Here is a 9,129-nt window from a genome sequence, read left to right as displayed (position 1 = left end):
TATTTGTAGCTCAAAATGAATTGAATACTATTCTTGCATATCGAACAGAAATTTCATTAAATAATGAAGTAATTAACCATTTTAAACCATACAGTAATTTTTCTTATGTTGGAGTAAAAAATATAACAACATTTGTTACTGCTAATCAGAATTATTTAGCTGTAACTGGGGAAAAATCAGCTGTTTTTAAAATAAAACCAAATGGTACCCTTATTCATGATTTAAAAGGTGAATTAGGTAAGTAAATTAAATTCTTTTGTATATGTATTTGCACAACTGAAGTACATTGTTCATTACTGTGTACTACAGTATTGAAGAAACCATTTGTAAATTAATTTCTACCAACGTAACATTTAATTATTAAGAAAGTAAAGAATTTACTGACTTTTTTATTGCAGGATTGAGTGCAAGTGTATTTTCATGTTTAGCAGCTCTTTATGAATGTTTAATTTGGTTTCCTTAAATGTGGAAGATATTTCACTTATTAACTATTTCATCTCAAATCCTGTCTGCCATGTCTATGATAGTAACGATTATAGTAATGAATTAGGCAATTATGATGGTTAGGCTATTGTTTCATTACTCCCTGTGTATTTTCATATAAAACAATTATTGCAATAATTCATTATCCCTCAAGTTAAATTCTCTCAAACCACATCCAAAGTAACTAATCGCAGTTATAGTGGGCTGGATTAAAAAAGATATCAATTTTAAAAGAACTTATAAGACCCAGAAACATTTATGTTTGGTGAATCTCAAAGATATTCCACTGTACCATCTGGATTGTCTGTATCCATTATCTTAATGTTAGGATGATTCATCTTATAACTTAGATAAAAAAGCAGTTTCATGACTAAATGTAATCTTATAAAGGATATTTTTCTAGCCTTCATTCTGTCAGTCACTGTAAACAAATATCATTTGTAATCTATATTACATAAATTATGAACATCATGTTGATATTTCTGCAGTGTGACCTTGTTCTTAACTAACATGTTTAATTGAATTTTTGGGGTACCTACTTGTTTGATTGTCTCGCCTATATTTGGATATATATTTTGATGTAGCAGCTTCTGTGTTAAAGGATGCCAGTTTTAAAAAAATGATTACTTTCAAGAAAATTGTGAGTTTCATTTTCTAGTAAATGATTGTATCATATATTAATAACACTGGTATACAAAATAAATTTTTTTTAATGTTTCTCTAAGTGTGATACCTTTCCTTGCATTGTTTTTTTTTTGTGTAGGTTACAGATTTGTAAATAGACTATTCTATTTACAGATCTGTAACCCACAGTTAAACAGAAATGGCATATTAAAGATCTATAACAGTTAATACAAATACTGTTGTGGAATGTCATATACTTACATTAAAACTTCTTATAGCAGATGCCCTCCTTTTGTGGGTAACTTCAGGTACATCTTGAATTCAACAGGAATCAGTTAACATAATAACATTTGTCTTTGTAACAGTTTTCCGACACTGAAATATTTTTGTGTAAATGTTTACACTATATTTTCATGTTCATCACTTACTGCCCTAAGGTTTGGCTGGAAGAAATCCAGATTTGAATGCAGAAAATGGACTCTTTGTGGCATATTACATCCCATAGCTCTGTATGAATTTTTATTTTAAACTTTTCAATCAGCTTTGATAGCCCAATATTTTTATATATATTTATATATATATATATATATATATATATTTAGGTAAATTCCAATCATGTAATCTTGAGGCTAAAAGTTCAGTTAGATTTTCTGATAATTTTAAATCTTACAAAGTCATTTAGCTCTTCTTGTGATGTAAGATGTGGCTCACTGGATTGTAATTCAAAGTTTGAATCTTGATTATCTTCTTCCACTGTGTCACTGTTCTTGTTTCTTCATCACTGTTTTTGTGAAACAAGTTTTCAGGAACTTGGATTGGATTCATTGTGAGGTATAGGTCTGAGTGCCAATGACGATGAAGTATATAGTAAAGTGTGTTAAGATTTCTTTGAAATTCCAAACATATTAGTTAAACAAAAATAACAATCATTTAAGTATCTTTTCAACCAAACCATAGGGATACCTAGCGGTAAAGCCTTTCATGTGCCTTTTAGCCATCCTTTCAAGTTAATTGCATAGTTATTACTTATTATATGAGGAGCCCATGTCTTATCCTAATCACTGATTAGGTAATTTGTGTCACTGTGGTTAGTTTGACAGTTTACTATCACAGGATGTGACGGTAAATCCACAAAAATATTGAACACATTGTATACTATAAAATCATCCTTAGAATACATCAGAGGATAATGAAAGATATATGATTTTGCATAAAACGTAAAATGGTTTAAACAAAAAAAATGTCTTTTTTTTTTTTTGCTTTCTTGGTTGAAAAAAAATTCTTGCACAGTTTTGCATAAGACCACTTCTTGTTATTTTATTTTATATAATTATTGTATAAATTTTTGCACAAAAAATATACAAAACATAAATGAGGAAGCTAAAAGAGGTGTATTTATTTTATATTAAAATATATTTTCTGTTTATAAGAAGATTAAATTATAATCAAATTTGATGACATAATAAAAGTAATGAATAAACCCTACCCACAAGCATTAAGTTTAAACTCGCTCACCACTATAAACTCACTGCATAAACGTGTATGAAAAATACATTCAGATAACTCCATTTAAGTTATGTTGTCTGTTGTCAAATTAAATTGAGCACAAGTGAAGAACGACTCAACCAATCTTCATCAAATTCTCACATGCATAACTTCAGATAAACTACTACAACATAACTAAATTTCAATGAAATTAATTTAATAATTTTGGAGATTTTCCAGCAACAAAATTTTCAAATTTTTTGGAACAATTGAATGGAATTCAAGAACCACTAAACCAATCCATGTCAAATTGTGATGTCCACAACTTAGATAAAATGTTACAGAAAATCTAAATTTCAATGAAATTTAACTAGTAGTTTTGGAGATTTTTGAGCCAAAAAATTTTATATATAAATGGAATTTTCATAATCTTCATACCTCAGTATGTAAGGAAAATCAATTTTTATCCTTCAGTACCATGCAACTGAAAAAATACTCCAATTGAGGTTATGTTATCTGTTGTCAACGTTAAATTAAGTGTAACTCAGAAAAACTTTAACCAATCTTCATCAAATTATCACGTACACAACTTTAGATATATTGATCCTACTGCTTATAAAATGTTTATATTTCTATGAATGTTTATCTTAAAATTTTTTTTTGACTTCATTTCTTATATTATATATGCATCTACATGAAAATAAATTAGCTACGTTTTATCAAAGTTTAATTAATTGTATTATTTTAATTTCATAAGGTCTAATTGATAAATGGGTGCCGATTAAACTTGACACATATCGTGATGATACTCTGTTACTAGCCCATGAGCAAAATTCTTCATCAATTAAATTTTTTAAATGGAGTGGTACTCTTGGAGGATTTATACCACTTTCAGATTATCCATGTAGTTTCTATGATGATCAAAGTAACATAGCTGAAGGTAAGCATTATATTATTTTGAAATTTATTCTGAATTGTATAAGGACTCATTGACTCACATATTGTCATATTTGTTTTCAAAATGATGTATTATACACAGCGATTCAAATTGCATGACAATACCAGTTGTCTGAAAAAGAATGGGTTTCAAAAACAAATATAATTTTTATTTTTTAGCTCTCAGTAGTGTTTTATGTATATCTTGTAATGATAACTATTAAGTTTTAGTTTATACATTCTCCATCAGATAGCAGCTGTGTTACATATAGTCTACTGTTACATAAACCAAACTGTTATGAGCCCAGGCTTCAGTACCATGGCATCACTATAAAAGAAAGCACAGTAGTAGTATACTGATTTCTCAGAAACAAAACCAGTGACTTGTACAAAGAAATTATATGCAAATCTATTATAGTAATTGTCCAAATGATAAAGCCATATGTAAGTGGTATGAACAGTTTTTGGAAACTAGAAATATATTGAAAGGACACTTACCAGATAGGCCCAAAAGAAGTACTTAAATCAGAGAAAGAATTCGACTTCTACTGTCTTTCCATTGAAATTCAAAACATTCAGTTCATAGTGTTAATCAACTGAACATTCTTAAAAGCACTCCCCATGATGTTCACAAGTGATTAAAAATTTTTATATACAAACAAAAACTTTTTCGTGAAATTAAACCTAACAATAAGTCACAAAGAATTCAATTTGTAATGACCATGTTAGACTCATTATTTTCTGCTGATGAAAACTACCTGTGGTGTATTTTATTTTCTGATGAAGCAACTTTCATGTTTCTAGAGCCACGAATTGCCATAATTGTCAAGTATGGGGCACTGAAAATCCCATAAGGAATTGGTGGAATTCATCCATAGTTGTCCAAAAGTGAATGTCTGGTTTCATGCATAATCAAATTTTTGGGCCATTTTTTTCCCATGGCCATAAAGTACGAACAGCCTTCTTTTCCGACAAGATGGAGCCCCTCTACATTATGCAGAAGTTGTGTGGTCTGTGCTCAGTGACAGGTTCCTAGAAGGCTAGATGGCAGAAAAGCTTCCGTAGCTTGGCCAATGCAAAGTCCTGATTTGATGCTGGTTTCATCTTTTGGAACTATGTAGAAGACATCCCAAAAAAAGTTCTAGTTACTTGAGATCACCTGTGCCAAAGAATAACAGTAAGCGTCCTTGCATGAATAACTCCAGACACTGATGACACCACTGATAGTAAATGATGAGTTACATTGAGGTAAAAAAAAAAATTTAGACTTAGTACTTTCATGTAATAAAATACCTACTTTTGTAATTCTAAGTAAATTTAATAATGTGTTTAATTCTTTGGCTTTCTCAAACATTTGTATTATTCTTTGGTAGAAATTCTACTGTTTAATCTCTTTTATTATTTCTTACTGCCTGAAAGTAAGATTTAAAAAAAAAAAGAATACAGAGATCATAATTTATGATATTTGATACCAATTATTAAATGTTGTTATGACTCATAAACACTTATTTAGTCTATGAATATTATTTCTATTTATTTGGTATTGAGTATAGGCAATCAGTTTATTTGACAAATTATCTGGCTGGTTTTAAATTAATTATTTGGCTGGTTTTCACATCTATTGAATAAAAATTTGCCAGTCTCCAAAAATTTTTTAACTGTCACAAACTTGCTAACATTATAATTGTATTTTCAGTTTTTGATAGATTTATTGATGGACGATTTAGATGAAGAAAATATGTCAGTTTGTAGTACTACCTTGAATATCTACCTCAAATCTGATACAAAATGTTTTAACAAAAATAAAAATCTCTTACAACTTGAAATAAATATCCCATTAAGAGATTTTTTATTGTTTAGTATATTTATTGTGGTATTACTACCATAAAAATTTGGCACAGTGGCTGAAATCACACTGAGACATAAAACTAATTACTAGGAAGGTAGAAGGAATGAAATTGTGTACATAACTAATGCAGTTCACAGATTATAAAGTTATGATGTGGGCTAACGCCTACTCAAGGGTTGTGGAAGACTGAGTATAATTTGCATCCAACAATTAACATTCAAATATTTTCATTATATGTTTTGCAGTACTGTTAAGAAGGAATTTATTTATTTTAATGTTGAATACAATTAAGAAAATTATTAAAATTATAATAGATAATCAATTTTATCAAATGAATATAATAATGACAGATATTTTACATATTTTTATAATCATTGACAGTCTATGCACAAATAATCATTGATAGCATAGAATTTTAGTGATTGGCAGAGAGTTCATGATATGTAATAACTAGTATTTGTATTATGTTACTATATTAATGATTTGTATTGATAGTATACACATTTTTATTTTGCATGATGTATTCACATGAGGATGCCAGTATAGCTGCATGTGTTATAAAGCGTATAACTAAGTATGATTATTTTGCTAGATGCAACTAAAAAATGAAGTGTTAACCAACATATATTTTATATTAGTATCCTAAGCCTGTTCCTGAAGTATTACCAAGTAATTTTGAACCATTTTATTGTATATTACTACTAATATGTTATGTATTAGTATTAACAAATGAACTACCTAATAGTGTAATAAAACAAAATTCACTATTTGGGAGATATGTGGTTTGTCCCAAATGCAAGTGTATTCCTACAGACAAACCGGTAATGTAAAACGTACTTGATGTATAACAGTAGGTCATTTTGGTTGCACCTGCATAATTGTTTCAAATGGTTCAATTGAGTCAGTCCCACACTACTGCTGTTTGTGTACGGTTATGTTTTAATCTTGTTATGTTTATGATGGAAGAAAATATAGAACAACGTTACACTATCAAATTCTGTGTGAAACTCTATAAGTCTGCCACAGAAACATTTGATTCCTTAACCAAAGCTTATGAAGATGCCACTCTATTGAGAAGTATGGTTTTTAAGTGGCATAAAGCTTTCAAAGAGGCCGAGAAAATATTGAAGACAACTCTTGTTCTGAAAGACCAGCCTCATCAACAAATGATGAAAATGTGAAACTGGTGCAAGCTGTGCATTGTGCACAAAAAATCTGTACCTCCAGGACAGACAATTAATAGCGCCTTTTACAAATTTATCTTGGGTAAACTTCGAAAAAGGGTACAGTTAGTACAAACAGACATTGCACATGATTGGTTGCTACACAATGATAACACGCCAGCTCACACTTTGCTTTCAGTTCATGAATTTCTGGTGAAGAAAAACATTTCCCTACTTCCACAGCCTTCCTACAGCCCAGATCTAGCTCCGTGCAGTTTCTCCCTTCTCCCTAAGTTGAAATTGAAGTTGAAGGGTCATCATTTTGGTATGATGAAAAACTGTAATTGATGAGCTATACACATTTAAGGAAAATGACTTCTGGTACTACTATGAACAATGGAAGAAACATTGGAGCTGCTGTGTAACTTACCACAGGTCATAATTCAAAGAAGATAACTTGTAATTTCAGGTAAGTCCAATAGATAATTATATAAAAAATCAGTTCACTTACATTTGGCTTAAACTATATATATTTAATTCCATGACTACCCCAACTTTAGTCTTAATTTTATAAACTTTTACTGTTAGGGTTCCATCAATACCACTGTTTAATGATATGAATACTTGGTTTCATAACCAATACTAGCAATGCTAGGTTTGTAATCAGGCCGGCCTCTGTGGCGTGAGTGGTAGCGTCTCGGCCTTTCACCCGGAGGTCCCGGGTTCGAATCCCAGTCAGGCATGGCATTTTTCACACACGCTACAAATCATTCATCTCATCCTCTGTACAGTAATGCTTAACTGTGGCCCCGGAGGTTAAACAGAAAAAAAAAAAGGTTTATAATAGTAGGAGTTGCAGAAGGTTTTACTGCTTAAGCTCTTAAGGGAGGTGAAATTCAGTGGTATTTATGGAATATTTCACTCCAGTAATATTTAATTTATTAGAATACTTTCTACATTATGTTTAAAATAGAAATAAAGATATTTAAGTATTTAAATTAATTCAATTTCTTCACAAATAAATAATAAAGCTTTTAATGCAAGAGATTATCTAGAAAGTAAGTTCTGAAGGACAATTAAATAAAAATCAACATGTTCATATAAAATGTTATCTTGTTGAAGCACAAATCTTACTCTACTTTTCTACACAGTTGCCACCATTGTTGAGGCAATTATCAACCACATATCCCTTCATCATAGGATGATGCCACCTGCAGCATGAGCCACATGTTAACAATTTATTTGACCTCATAATCATGTGGATCCGTTGTCAGCAAGGAAGGTTTTAAAACATAAGAAAGGAGATAAGTCATTTGGTATGGTACAAGATCCAGGCTTAATAAGATCATCGAACTCCTCCCAGTCAAAGGTTGAGATGAGACATTGTAATGTGGTGGCAGTGTGGGTTTGTAGTATTGTGATTAACAGAACAGCCTATGTAAGCAAGCCATGCTCTGAATTGCATGAGCCAATTTTTTCATTATCTCCATTAGATATCACTATTGATTGTGAAGAAGTTTATAAACAGAACTCCTATTTTTGTTTCAAAAGACTGCGCACATGATCTTCCATGTGGCAAAAATTGGCTTGCATTTTGTTTTTCTGAGCAACCAATGAAATGTGTCACCATTCCATATGTTGCTGTTTCATTTCAGGTATTAAATGCGCCACCCATGGTTTGCCACAGTGACTATGTGGTTTGGCGAGTCATTGCCTTGTTCTCTGTACCAAGTCAAAAATTCTAACGTTCAACCCATCCATCCATTTCATTTTGTGATTTTCCATAAACTTCTTAGGTACCCAGTACGTGGACAATTTCTGACACAGTTCAGTGTTAAAGTGAACATGAGATTTCTGGAAAATGCACAGCATTAAATGTGATTTGAATTGAAAGAAGCATGTGTGTATTTATTAATTATAAATACACACTAAGAAGCATTCTCTAAAATAATAGTAGACAGCTGAATAATAATTATGTCAATCCTTTTCCTATATTGTGAAACTCAGCATGAGAAGAATTGCAACCATAGTATTGTAATGCCATTAGAAACTTACTTTCTGAATATACCTTGTAATGTAGTTTTATTAGACATTTTGTATAATCTTCAGGAACGCTTTTATTTTTGTCATTTTTTTCTTCAGAAAACGAAGAATCATGTCATTGGGACTATTCTTATGGCAAAAGCACTGTTTTTCTTTTTGGACCAACTGCTTCATCAGTGCCATGTTTGTTAATACCATATAAAAATGGAAATTCAAAATTATATTATATTAATACGACCTTACAAGAGTTAGATAGCCCATTATCATGGGAAATTCATAAGTTAGTTGAGAAAAGAAATTTCTTTTCTCATTCAGGTATGATTTATTTGTCATTTGTTATAATGTAATTTTCTTTTATCCATGTCATTCTGCTGTAAAATATAACATACATTGTATAAAGCGCTAGTTATACTGATAGTTGTACAAAAAACTGCCAAAAAAAGTAACCTTTATAAGTAACCTTATCTACTAATAAGTTTGTTTACTTTAGACATCTATTGTTAATGCATTTGTGTCAATGATAAAGTCTTTGTGTACAATGCATGT

At 30.5% G+C, this 9,129-nt stretch overlaps 1 long non-coding RNA gene across 1 annotated transcript; it reads left to right on the top strand.

The window, feature by feature from the left end:
- Positions 1–202: 202 nt before the first annotated feature.
- Positions 203–8,872, top strand: LOC142320378 (uncharacterized). The gene is made up of 3 exons (XR_012755362.1): positions 203–237; positions 3,350–3,532; positions 8,683–8,872. It is a non-coding gene; the product is annotated as an uncharacterized LOC142320378 (long non-coding RNA).
- Positions 8,873–9,129: the final 257 nt, after the last annotated feature.

The sequence above is a fragment of the Lycorma delicatula genome, chromosome 2 (assembly GCF_047948215.1).
Source record: "Lycorma delicatula isolate Av1 chromosome 2, ASM4794821v1, whole genome shotgun sequence".
Classification (NCBI taxonomy): domain Eukaryota; kingdom Metazoa; phylum Arthropoda; class Insecta; order Hemiptera; family Fulgoridae; genus Lycorma; species Lycorma delicatula.
The sequence above is the reverse complement of the archived record's forward strand: the minus strand, read 5'-3'. Positions and strand labels throughout refer to the sequence as shown.